Here is a 14,360-nt window from a genome sequence, read left to right on the forward strand (position 1 = left end):
GGGGCACACTGCTTTGTGCTGTGCTGTGCTGTACTGTGGTATTGGCTGTGCTCTGTATATAGTCACTGTGTATATAGGGGCACGCTGCTGTGTGCTGCGCTGTACTCTGTGGTATTGGCTGTTCTCTGTATATAGTGACTGTGTATATAGGGCACGTTGCTTTGTGCTGTGCTGTGCTGTACTGTGGTATTGGCTGTGCTCTGTATATAGTCACAGTGTATATAGGGGCGCGCTGCTGTGTGCTGTACTCTGTGGTATTGGCTTTGCTCTGTACATAGTGACTGTGTATATAGGGGCATGCTGCTGTCTGCTGTGCTCTGTGGTATTGGCTGTGCTTTGTCGATATTGACTGTGTATATAGGGGCACGCTGCTGTCTTCTGTACTGTACGGTGTTAATGGCTGTGCTCTGTATATAGTGACTGTGTATATAGGGGCACCCTGCTGTGTGCTGTGGTATTGGCTATGCTGTGTATATATAGTGACTGTGTATATAGGGGCACGCTGCTGTGTGCTGTGCTGTGCTGTGCTGTACTCTGCGGTATTGGCTGTGCTCTGTATATTGTGACTAAGTATATAGGGGCACGCTGCTGTGTGCTGTACTGTACTCTAGGGTATTGGCTGTGCTCTCTATACAGTGAATGTGTATATAGGGACACGCTGCTGTGTGCTGCGCTGTACTGTGGTATTGGCTGTGCTCTGTATATAGTGACTGTGTATATAGGGGCATGTGGCTTTGTGCTGTGCTGTACTCTAGGGTATTGGCTGTGCTCTATATATAGTGACTGTGTATATAGGGGCATGCTGCATGTGCTGTGCAGTACTGTGGTATGGCTGTGCTTTGTATATATTGACTGTGCATATAGGGGCATGCTGCTTTGTGATGTGCTGTACTCTGTGTTATTGCCTGTGCTCTGTATATAGTGACTGCAGGGCCGGTGCAAGGCACCAGAGCGCCCCAGGCAAGTCGGGGTGGGGGCGCCCCGGTACCTGTCCTGCAGCGCTGTAAAGCTGGCAGCGGCAGGGGGGGGTCCCTGCAGTCAATAAGAGATAACGAGCGCTATCCGCCGGACTATGCGGAAGCGCTTCTGTTTTAGAAACCCTGGCCGCACGGCGCACGCTGATTGGCTGAATCTCAGCCAATCAGCGTGCGGCCAGTGTTTCCAAAACAGAAGCGCATCCGCATAGCCCGGCGGATAGCGCTCGTTATTTCTTATTGACTGCAGGGACCCCCCGCTGCCGCCACCGCCAGCTTTTACGCACAAATACGCCGCAGGACAGGTACCCGGGCGGCAAGGGGGGGCGAAATACCGCCCTCCAGTGGCCGGCACCTTAGGCAAATGCCTAGATTTGCCTAGTGGTGGCGCCGGCCCTGAGTGACTGTGTATATAGGGGCATACTGCTGTGTGCTGTGCTGTGGTATTGGCTGTGCTGTATATAGTGACTGTGTATATAGGGGCACGCTGCTTTGTGCTGTGCTGTGCTGTACTGTGGTATTGGCTGTGCTCTGTATTTAGTGACTGTGTATATATATTGGCATGCTGCTGTGCGCTTTTCTGTACTCATTGGTATTGGCTGTGCTCTGTATATAGTGACTGTGTATATAGGGGCATGCGGCTGTGTGCTGTACTGTACTGTACTGTACAGTGGTATGGCTGTGCTCTGTATATAGTGACTATGTATATAGGGCACGCTGCTTTGTGCTGTACTGTACTGTGGTATGGCTGTGCTCTGTATATACTATATAGTGACTGTGTATGTAATTTTGCGCATGCTGCTGTGTGCTATGCTGTACTGTGTTATTGGCTGTGCTCTGTATATAATGACTGTGTATATAGGGTTATGATAGATATAGATATATATATATATATATATATATATATATATATATATATTGGCCCCTGGTCCTATGTATAGAGGCTGTGAGATCCCTGTGCAGCAGTCACAGAAGGGATTAATCTCTGCCGCTGTCTCCCATAGGTACATTGTTGCTGATATCTGCATAAGCTGAGCTGGTATCTGGAACCACCACCATCAGCACTCTACTATATACTCCTATATGTTACACAGTACCACTTCTGTATTCCTGTATAATGGGTGTAATTCTGTGACACTAACAGCTGCACAGTACCACTTCTGTAATGCTGTATACTCCATCCACGCCATTGTTAATCTGGCCTGGTAGTGATCATTTGAGCAGTTAATCCAGAATACAGGAAGTAGTACTGTGCAATTGTCAGTGACAGATACTGAGAATTACATCCATTGCACATGATTTCAGAAGTGGCACTGTGCAATTGCCAGAAACACATATACTGGGAAATACATCCTTTGCACATGATTATATAAGTGTTACAGTGCAATTGTCAGTAACAGATACCGAGAATTATATACATTGCACATGATTGGAGAAGTGGTACCGTGCAATTGTAAACGACATATGCTGATATTTACACCCATTGCCCATTATTAAAGAAGTGGTACTGTGCAATTGTCAATGATCGATACTAAGGGCAGGACCTTTATTACACATATAGGGCGGGATGTATTAAAATACATTGCTGCCCTTCGCGCCCCCCCCTGCCGCGATGCCGCCGCATATGTACTAACATATGCGTCTGGCATCGCGATGCGGTGACGGAGGCCCCCCGCGATACCTGGAATGTGGTGTGCGGGGGGTCTCCGTCACCTCTCTGCCCCCTCCTGCATCCCTCACGCCGGGGACAGCTAAGCAAGCTGTCCCCGGCGCCTCCTCCTCCCCCCTACAGCCGGAAGGACGTCCGGCTGCGTCACTAGGGGGAGGAAGGTGTTACCTTTACGGGTCCAGGGGGACCTGGACCAGGTAAGAGAGGGAGTGGGAGAGGGGACGTGGCGGGTTTTTCGGCGGAGGGCGGCGAAAAGAAGCCCATAGGCTTCTATAGGGTATCGCCACCCAAAGGTGGCGATACCCTACACTGCGGTGACGTAGCGGTCGGGTAATAGTAAATAGGAAAATGCGGTAAAAAGGGGGTTTTACCGCATTTTCCCTTTAGTACATCTCGCCCTTACTTTCAGTAACTTACCCCCAGTTGTATAATTATAGTAAGAGAATAATATTATTTACAGTATTAAAGAATGATTAAGGGACAATGTTATATATTTGCTAATGGGGCAATAAAAGACTTTATGATGGGAGCAACAATTAATATTTTATTATGTGACTGTCATTTATATATTGGTAACATAATAATGATTGCCCACATTAGTAATCAATAAAAATTGCCCCAATAATCTAATGAAGTATTGCTATCTTTGATTATATATTTATATAGGAATAAAATAATATTGCCCCCATGGTATAACTAATAATGTTTGTTGTTTTCTTAGCAGCATATAATTGCGCACAAAAAAGAGGGTGGGGTCACAGCTCATAGGGGCGGGTTCACGGCTCATGGGGTAGTCATGGGTCTACACCCTCATAGTAAATATATTGTACGTACTTTTGTGCTGCTTTTGCCATTTGTAAAACTGCTACAAATATCCCAATGTTTTATTAGTATAATGAGGCAAATGGATGACGGTGTTATGTTATGGTTAGAAGACACTGAGATATATACAGTAATACCCACTAACACTAACTAACTGCATAGCGGCCATCTTGTCCCATGACATCATTATGACATCACAAATGTGACAGAGGACTTTCTACTGGCATCAGGAGAGGAAGCTGATTTTATCCTCTTGTGCTTCAGCTCTAATTTTTTGGATAGAAAGTGGTTACCTATTACTACAGGTGACATAATGGGCTGCATTTGCAGTAAACTGTGCATCCCTGCACCCAGCAGGAGGGTAAGTGTACTGTTATATTTATGGATTGTACTTTGTACATACAGAGAATTATCATAGGCCGCAATAGGGGGAGCTCACCAGATATTGGGAGCTGCTGGGCAGATATGGTGGTGATTTGTCCAGTTCTGTAGCCTAAATACGGGGGGATAGGTATATTGTATTGTTATTCACAATGTGCACACATTTCCACTTTAACTTAAGTTGTTTTTTCCATGTATTGAACATCCATGTAACAAAAAGGGTAATGCTGCTCTTCAACTCTATGGGGGGAATTCAAGTGTTTTTGATGCTGGTGACCACTATATGCTTCATTGTTATGTAGCATTAGGGGTACATGGGTAGGTGATGCACCTGTATGTAGTATTAGGGGTACATGGGTAGGTGGTGCTCCCTGTATGTAGCATTAGGGGTACATGGGAAGGTGGTGCTCCCTGTATGTAGCATTAGGGGTATGCACCTTCTCCTTTACACTGTATAGGTGACCCCAGGAGACCCCCTCTCACCTTTTTGGCTCCCTGCAGTGTGTGCCTTTCTCCTGCCAGTAGCTGCCTCCTGCCATCTTCCTCTGCCTGACTAACTGCCACTAACTGCGCATGCACCCTGGTGACCAGTGTTGCCAGATCATCATTTTAATAAGAGCATACAGTATATTAATTACACAGGTCCCAGGTGTCAGAGCTCATGCCAACTGTCATTATGTCAAATGAGTAGTCAAGTTTAGCCCCAGAACCTGTGTTAAAAATATCTTGACTGCTCATTGGATGTAATGACAGTTGGTATGAACTCTGACCCCAGGGACCTGTGTAATTCATATGTGCACTTATTAAAGAGATGATCTGGCACCCCTGCTGGTGACCCTCATACCAGGGGAAATGCAGGGTGTAAGAGTTATGTTTCTCCCAACATCACCCATTCCAGGAGGGACACAATGCTCTGCTCCTGGGCTTCCCTCGGATATTATAATTGCTGCCACCTGTGTTGAACTAGTTGCTTGTTAAGAAAGGTGGTAGCAATCCTAAAGTAAGCATGGCCAACAACCATCGATGATTCATATTCATTAATGGTTTCTGGCGGATGTTGAATAAAACATTTTTGCCATCAATGGGGAGAATTAGATGTTTGCCTTCATCGATGGTGTAACATAACACCTGTGATGCCCTGCCCCTGGAACTGATTGGCCCATGAGCCAGTCTGTCACATAAAAGGGATGACAATCAGTAGTGAAACCACAATTACACACTGTAGATGGCTACCATCGATGACTACATGCAATATCACCATCGATGGCAACCACACCGATGGTCATCCCTATTTAAGAGAGAAGTCCAAGAAAAGTAGAAAAGAGCATTTTGGCCATTCTGGAGTAAGTCAAGTTGGAAGGTGTGTCATATTAGATATATGTGGATGTTTTAGTGCTGCGAGCTGGCACTCTAGTCGATAAGGCAGACACCAGTTAAAGTTAAAATTCTCCAGACAGACTAGCTCGTGAGCCAATCAGTTCCAGGGGCTGATCATCACAGGTGTTATGTTGCACCATCGATGAAGACAAATATCTGATTCTCCCCTGATTGATGGCAATATATATATATATATATATATATATATAATGTCACTAACACACTCTCTGTTACTGTAGATCAGGTGAGGATGAGGTCAGGCCCAGACAGTTTGCATTGTTAGGCTCCACCCATTTATAGCATAATGCCACAATTCCCAGGTCTGTGTGAAGGGGTGGGGCAAAATGGATGCGATTCCTTTGAATTATGTCATATTATACCCTTCCCCTCACCACAGACCCGCTACTCGTGAAATTATGCTGTGAGGGGCGGGGCTTTGCCGGTCCAAGTGCAGATTTTTAAAAGAAAAACTGTGGGGGGGGGGGGGGGGTTTTTGACGTTACTGGGTACCCCCATTGTTGTGCGATAGTCCATACCCCCTGGTAGTCACTTTGTACTGTTCAGTGAGTGTTACACTAACAATGGTTATATGTTAGTGACACTATATGAAATTTAGTGAAAATACAGTAAAAAAAATATATTATAAGCCACAGCTGATTCCACTGCCCTGATCTGTGCTATTGCTTCTATGGTAAAAAGTGACTGCACTGTTATGAAGAGTTATGTAGTCACAGCTCAAGGTGTCTCTTCCTCTGCTCCTTATAGACAGGCAAGACTGTCAAAGTGAGGAGGATCATGGTCCAGCCCATTAGTGCTGTGACTCCCCCCACCACCAGCGCCACCACTCCTCTACGTGTGGTGGGCAAACCTCTGGCGCAGGAGGACTTCTACGTGCCCAGTGAGGGTAAGCTTCCCTAGGTGTTATGTACGGGCTGGATGTAAGCTTCCTCAGGTGCTATGTATGGGCTGGTGTAAGCTTCCCCAGGTGTTATGTACGGGCTGGATGTAAGCATCCCCAGGTGTTATGTACAGGCTGGATGTAAGCTTCCCCAGGTGTTATGTACAGGCTGGATGTAAGCTTCCCCGGGTGTTATGTACGGGCTGGATGTAAGCTTCCCCAGGTGTTATATACAGGCTGGATATAAGCTTCCCCATGTGTTATGTACGGGCTGGATGTAAGCTTCCCCAGGTGTTATGTATGAGCTTTAAGTAAGCTTCCCCATGTGTTATGTATGCGCTTCCTCAGGTGTTATGTACGGGCTGGATGTAAGCATCCCCAGGTGTTATGTATGGGCTGGATGTAAGCTTCCCCATGTGTTATGTACGGGCTGGATGTAAGCTTCCCCATGTGTTGTGTACGGGCTGGATGTAAGCTTCCCCATGTGTTATATACGGGCTGGATGTAAGCTTCCCCAGGTGTTATGTACGGGCTGGATGTAAGCTACCCCAGGTGTTCTGTACGGGCTGAATGTAAGCTTCCCCAGGTGTTATGTACGGGCCGGATGTAAGCTTCCTCAGGTGTTATATACGGGCTCAATGTAAGCTTCCCCATGTGTTATGTACGGGCTGGATGTAAGCTTCCCCAGGTGTTATGTATGGGCTGGATGTAAGCTTCCCCAGGTGTTATGTACCGGCTGGATGTAAGCTTCCCCAGGTGTTATGTACGGGCTGGATGTAAGCTTCTCCAGGTGTTATGTACGGGCTGGATGTAAGCTTCCTCAAGTGTTATGTACGGGCTGGATGTAGGCTTCCTCAGGTTTTATGTACGGGCTGGATGTAAGCTTCCTCAGGTGTTATGTACGGGCTGGATGTAAGCTTCCCCAGGTGTTATGTACGGGCTGGATGTAAGCTTCCCCAGGTGTTATGTACAGGCTGGATGTAAGCTACCTCAGGTGTTATGTACGGGCTGGATGTAAGCTTCCCCAGGTGTTATGTACGGGCTGGATGTAAGCTTCCCCAGGTGTTATGTACGGGTTGGATGTAAGCTTCCTCATGTGTTATATACGGGCTGGATGTAAGCTTCCCCAGGTGTTATGTACGGGCTGGATGTAAGCTTCCCCAGGTGTTATGTACAGGCTGGATGTAAGCTTACCCAGGTGTTATGTACGGGTTGGATGTAAGCTTCCTCATGTGTTATATACAGGCTGGATGTAAGCTTCCCCAGGTGTTATGTACGGGCTGGATGTAAGCTTTCCCAGGTGTTATGTATGGGCTGGATGTAAGCTTCCCAAGGTGCTATGTACGGGCTGGATGTAAGCTTACCCAGGTGTTATGTACAGGCTGGATGTAAGCTTCCCCAGGTGTTATGTATGGGCTGGATGTAAGCTTCCCCAGGTGTTATGTACGGGTTGGATGTAAGCTTCCTCATGTGTTATATACGGGCTGGATGTAAGCTTCCCCAGGTGTTATGTACGGGCTGGATGTAAGCTTCCCCAGGTGTTATGTACGGGTTGGATTTAAGCTTCCCAATGTGTTATGTATGGGCTGTTGTCCATAACAAGCAATCTGATTCTGTCTATCACTTTCTAGAAATATGTACCGATTCATCGGACAGTGTCAGCTGTGATTCAGATACCAGCAGCAGCTCCTATGACACCAAAAGCAGTGAATTTGACACCAGCAGCATCGCATCCACCATAGGAGACCTCACAGCAGCATCGCCTCCACCAGATGCTGAAGTGGTAGCAGCGGTGGATGCTATTATATCACAGAGAATAGCTTTTTACCTCTTTGGTGCAGGTAAGCTTCCACAGGTGTTATGTATGGGTTGTATGTAAGCTTTTTTTAAATTAAGAATTTTAATTCAAATAATTAAAGAAAAATACAACGTGCTTGATACAAGCAAGTAGTAGTAGTACAGTACTAGTCTACTGCAGAATATAATGAAGCTGTAAGGATGCATATTACAATATATAGCTATTTAACTAAAGGTAACTAATTATTTAGCTACATAAACTGACTGAGGATTCCCATAACAGAGTTGTTGTGCAGCCACAGTGCAAGTAAGTAAATCTAGGGCCAGAGATGATGGATAAAGCTGTATAAAATACAGTATTACTAATTAAAGAATCAAACAAATCAAGTGCTCGATAAATGTGCTGTCCTGATGAAAATGATACAGGATTCCATCTAGTCAGTTATAGTCATAACAACATGGATGAATATTTTCGATATTAAAAAATTCCAGTTTTAGTTACAGAAAAAAACCTTCGTCGATGATTAGTTTTAGTCCAAATTTTTGTTGATGAAATTAACACTGATCTACAGTGGAGATTGCACCTCCTAACAGAACTCACAACCTATTACATAGTGCAACCTATTACATAGAAAGTACAGGGTGCATTTACTACAATGAAAAAAGGTGATGTTGCCCATAGCAACCAATCGGATTCTGTCTCTCCTTTTCAGATGATACAGCATCTCTTGAGTCTGAGCTGATGGACATGGCAGAAAGCCCCTCTGACACCTCTTTTGGAAGCAGAGACTCCTCCCCCAGGTAGGTTGCCGGCACAATGTGCACATCCTCCCTGCTCTGGTCCCTGGGTTAGATATCAGGTCTCTTGTCTTACAAACATGCTGTGATGTAGAAACAGTGGGTGAGATTTAATAGGATGAGAGATTCAGAAAGTGAGAGATTTGGTAAGAAATCTCGGTACTTATGTAGTATCTGGGCTGCCGATTTAGAAATCGGATCGGATCGCATCGCATCGTATCGCATCGCATGCGACCAAATCGTATGCGATGCGATGGTCAAGATTTTTCCATAGGATTCAATGTTAAAATGGTCTGAGTCCATTTTAACATAGAATTCAATGGGAAAAAGGGGTCCTTTTCCTTTCCCCACTATCCAAGTGGGCATGGAGTTGGATATAAACCTGTGGCGAGCGTAGCGAGCCACCGAGCCCGAAGCGTGGCGAGCGTAGCGAGCCCCGCGAGGGGACACAGAATACTTTTTAAGAAATATGCGGCCGCTCGCCACGCTTCGGGCACGGTGGCTCGCTGCGCTCGCCACGCTATATAAAATCAACTCTATGCCCACTTGGATAGTGGGGAAATGAACAGGACCTTCTTAACATTGAATCCTATGCAAAATCGCATCGAATCGCATCGCATCGCATCGCATCGCATCTGATTGTATGCCTTAAGGTAAGGCATACAATCACAAAATCGGCAGCCCAGATACTACATAAGTACCGAAATCTCCAGTTTTTTTAAAGCGGCAATCATTTACACTGCAAAATCAAACTGGTTTTGCAGTGTACATGATTGCCGCTTTAAAAAAACTGGAGATTTCTTTCCAAATCTCTCACTTTCTAAATGTCTCATCCTATTAAATCTCACCCAGAATCTCCATATCTGCCTGCAGTTGGGGCCCCTACAGAAGTTCTATCACACAGAGCGCTGATTGGCTGGTATTCTACTTGTATGACATACACGTATATATCATTATACTAATGACTGTAACAATATAAGAAGGCCAAAATCGCTTGGTGTGTAGCCCCGTTAGAGGAATCTCACATCACTGTACACTGGGCGTTCTGTATGGGGCCGTTCTTGTCATGTCACACCCACAGCATCAGCGCTGTGATTGGTCCAAAAAGGAATCACACTGATAAATGTAGTCAGTAAGGGCCACTAACATGGTGCAGACGCCACATAGCAGCAGGCCAGGGAATAATGAGAGGACCTGTACATGGCAAATGTTTGTGTCTTTACAATAACAGTCACTGATCAATGTTTGTTTTCATAGGAAGGACATCTATAAGAACAGTATATCTGTTGGCCTCATCTGGCAGGAGGAGGACGGCATGCCAAGGGTCGACATTTAGTCAAGACCTAAACATGGACCTCGGACTCATGAAGTCATTTAGATTTATTTTGCATAGCCCCTAACTTGGGCACTGTTTTGCAGCATTAATAGTTAATGTTTTTGACTTGTGTCAGTTTATAATATATGCATCAAACTTAAATCATTAAAGTTTATGCAACTGTTAAAAGCCTGTCCTGTTGACGGCTATTACCCCAAAGCCTGTCCTGTTGACGGCTATTCCCCCAATGCATGTCCTGTTGACAGCTATTCCCCCAAAGCCTGTCCTGTTGATGGGTAATCCCCCTACCCCCAATCTCTGTCTTCACAACTCCCTCTCTCCATATCCAGCAAGTTTGAAGCATCATTTTGCTGTCACTTTCTGGGGAGTAATTTGGTCGCTGAGCGGCCTCTATATGAATCTGTTATTTCAACAATAAAAAGTCACACAAGTCAATCAGTGTCTGATGTGTTATTTCCCACTTACTACTTTGAATTTATTTATTATTTATTATTATTATTTATTATTTATTAACAGTTTCTTATATATAGCACACATATTATGCAACACTTTACATAGTATAGTTGAACATTCACATCAGTCCCTGCCAGAGGCGTAACGAGAACTTTGTGGGCCCCATAGCAAAATTTTTAAGGGGCCCCCTAAATCAGGATTCCACTATAGTGGATATAAAACATTGACGATCGCCTCTGCAACGCTCCCCTGGCGCAGGGGGGTTAGGGAATATGAAAATGTCATAAAAACCCAGATAACAGGGTTTTACTGCATTTTCACATTAGTGTATCCTGCCCAAAGAGAGGCAGTGAGGACGCAGAGCTAGAGAGAGGCAAAGGGGAAATAAAGGCAGGCAGGAGGGGCATGGAGGCAGAGGGGGCAAGAGGTCATAGAGGGCATGGGCAGAGGGGGCTTGAAGACAGAGACTGAAGGGGCATTGAGATAGGTGCGACATGAAGACAGAGGAAGAAGGGGCATGAGGCAGAGGGTGGCATGACATAGAGACAGGGGGCACTGAGACAGGCATAGAGGGCACGAAGATAGCCAGAATTGGCATGGAAACATGGGAAGAAGTGGCACGGAGACATGGGCAGAGGGGGCACAGACATGGGCAGAGGAGGCACAGAGACATGGTCAGAGGGGGCACAGAGACATGGGCAGAGGGGGCACAAAGGTAAATGGGAGCATTGAGACAGAGGGGGCATGGAGGACCAGTGCGCTTCTGCAGTACTATGAAGAGGAGCCAAGCGAGAAGAGTAAAAAGTCTGTGTGCTGGGGGTTATACAGTGTGTCCCTGCCTGCTTCTGCACAGCCCAAACTGCAGACATCCACAGCCGCGGGCCTCTGCTAACAGTGACATATTTAGTGTTCTCTTCCCTCAACCATCAGTGGTGTGACACTGTCTACTGCCCGCACAGCGCTGCAGAGATGTAGGAGGCTTAGTGATGTGCTCACCGGGATGTCGACATTCCTGCTGCAGACCACACTGCAGTGATGGATGAGGTCACCGGGTCTTCTCAGTGGATGCCGATCCACCCGCTAGCTGCTCCGCTGCGGAGCTACCTCTGGAGGACTCGCAAGACGAGGACATCATCCTCTCGTGAGTCTCTCTATTTTAAGTAGCCGCAAACCCTGTGCTGAGAGCACGCACAGTCCAGGACTCCTGGAGGTAATTTCCCCACTGTCGCTCGACTCGCTCCTCTACCCCGGAAGTGAAGCTCCACGTGCGGCAACATCACAGTAACCTAACCACCTATATAAATTACAGGTACAGGGTGCAGGGGATTGCCTGCTGGGCTGCCGGGCCCCCCAATCGGCCGGGCCCCATAGCAGCTGCATCCCTTGCACCCTCCATAGTTACGCCACTGGTCCCTGCCCCAGTGGAGCTTACAATCTATATTCCCTACCACATGCACACAAACACACAGACATTCTAGGGTTAATTTGTTAGGAGCCAATTAGCCTACCAGTATATTTTTGGATTGTGGGAGGAAACCGGAGTACCCGAAGGAAACCCACGCAAGTACGGGGAGAATATACAAACTCCACACAGTTAGAGCCATGGTGGGAATCAAACCCATGACCTCAGTGCTGTGAGGCAGTAATGCTAACCATTACACCATTCGTACAACCCTTGAATGTTCCCCATTGTACTACTGTATTGGTCTGATCCATATCCATGTGTTAAATAGCTGTTGGAATGTAATGTGTAATCAAATAAATATGGTAGGTTGGTACAGTACTATGGGCCATGAGGATCTGTGCAGCTACGTTGAGCCCCAGAGGTGACTGATGCTTCAACACTTGGGGGTCTATTTACTAAGGATCGCATATACAATACGATCTGGGTGGGTTCATACCGCCCAGGATCACATACAGTCAGTGTATGAAACGTCATAATATTTAATCAGTGCCCCCCACAGTAAAGTGAAGACTGCCCAACCCTCACATCCCTCCACTTGCCGCCACCGGGTCTGTGGCCGGGACCTGCAGATCTGCTTGTCTGAGGTCCCGGCAATCCTCATGTTAGGCTGCTGCTAATGAAAAATGCCCCATACAAAATAGCTGCCCCCTTACAGCAGACCATATTTAAGGATGCTAGAGGAGGCTGCCTACTCTAGCATCCTCAAAAATGGTCTGCTGTAAGGGGGTGGACATTTTGTGAAATCATTTTACACTAGCAGCTGTCCAGCAGGAGTGCCGGGTATAGTTGGGGAACTAGACACAAATATGAAATGATAAATGGGCCCCTTTGCCTCCTCACTGGATTATGTACTGTATGGTTATCTACTCAGGGGATAGATGCCATAGTGCCACACACATCCACATACAGCAGGGTACAATCAGGGGTAATGGCTAAATGGGACAGAACTATAGCCCTGAGATGATGCAGAACCTCTTTTGCTGCAGTCATGTGTAACCTTCCCCTCCCCGCAGCCTTTCCTGAGTCCCCCCACTGGTGCTTATACCTCCTTTCCCGAGCCGCATGCTAGCTAGCCCTGTGTACTTACCGATTGGGATTCCTGCAGTCAGTTTTCCAGCATTGTAATCCTGATATATTCAGAGTTTCTGTGCCGCTGTTGTGAGGGCAGCCGGGATGCTGGCATCAGTATACGGGTAACCGCATTCTGTCACACCACCTGCAACAACACGCAGACATTTCAGTACCAGGCCCATGTGCAGGCACGGCGACAGGACAGGGGGTGCAAAGGGTACACCTGTCCTGGGCCCCAAGAATCTGAGGGGCCCGTGGTCCAGAGAAACATAAAACAGGGCAGCATTACTTACAAATAATATACATACGGAGTGTGCTGGACGCATATCCGTCATCGCTCAGTTAGACAAAGAAATCTCAAATGTGCTGAAAACCTGCTCACAGTTAAGGAAGACTTAACCCCCCGACCTCCATCACCTGGGCTATGCAAGTCATTGGGGTTTATTCTAGTTCATTCTTTCTGACAAAATCCTTCTTAGATGGACAAAACCATGTGCACTGCAGGGGGGCAGATGTAACATGTGCAGAGAGAATTAGATTTGGGTGAGTTTTTTTGTTTCTGTGCAGGGAAAATACTGACTGCATGATTTTACACTGCAATATAGATCTCACTTTGAAGAAAAACCCCACCCAAATCTAATTCTCTCTGCACAAGTTACATCTGCCCCCCCTGCAGTGCACATGGTTTTGTCCATCTAAGAAGGATTTTGTCAGAAAGAATGAACTAGAATAACCCCCATTATGCTGCATCCGTGGCGTCTGTTCTGGCCACTGCGGTCACCTAAGAAGAGCAGGACTGCACCAGACCAAATCCACAGCAGTTGCCGGATCTGTCGCCTGGCACCCTCTCCACCCATGAGAAGCCTGACACTGGTCCAAATGTATTAAGAGATAAAGTGGAAGGTGATAAAGAGAGATAAAGGACCAGCCAATCGGAATGGGATGGGATTGCCACTGTATGTGCTACTTAGTGATGAGCTGAATGCTGTGCTAAGCTTCAGCAGCTGCCCTGCTCCGGCTGCCCAGCCCCGGCTCCTCCACCCACCGTCTGTGTGTGCGGCATGACCTAACATCACGTGGCAAACAGCCGGGTTTTCGTTGACAGGGCAGAGCAGCGGCTGATGTAGTGCTCAGCAGCGCTGCCCGGCCCCTGGGAGACACAGTGGTTGGGTTTTTTTTAGGGAGCGCTCTCCCCCCAAAAAAACTAGCCCGTGGGGAGCACTCCGTAAAAAAAAAAAACACCACTGAAGGTGTTAACTGTCAGTGTATTTTTACTACTATATTCCATCCTTATAAAATCTCTCTCTCCCCTCCTCCCT

The 14,360-nt window shown here is 46.7% G+C and overlaps 1 long non-coding RNA gene across 1 annotated transcript in view; it reads right to left on the bottom strand.

Moving 5' to 3' along the window:
* The window catches only part of LOC146059043 (uncharacterized), a 44,973-nt gene extending 40,569 nt beyond the window's left edge, over window positions 1-4,404 (bottom strand). Inside the window, exon 1 of the long non-coding RNA XR_014470119.1 lies at window positions 4,330-4,404. This is a non-coding gene — a long non-coding RNA (uncharacterized LOC146059043). The remainder of the gene's footprint in view (window positions 1-4,329) is intronic.
* Window positions 4,405-14,360: the final 9,956 nt, after the last annotated feature.

Source organism: Crinia signifera, chromosome 2, assembly GCF_055691185.1.
Source record: "Crinia signifera chromosome 2, ASM5569118v1, whole genome shotgun sequence".
NCBI classification, from domain to species: Eukaryota; Metazoa; Chordata; class Amphibia; order Anura; family Myobatrachidae; genus Crinia; species Crinia signifera.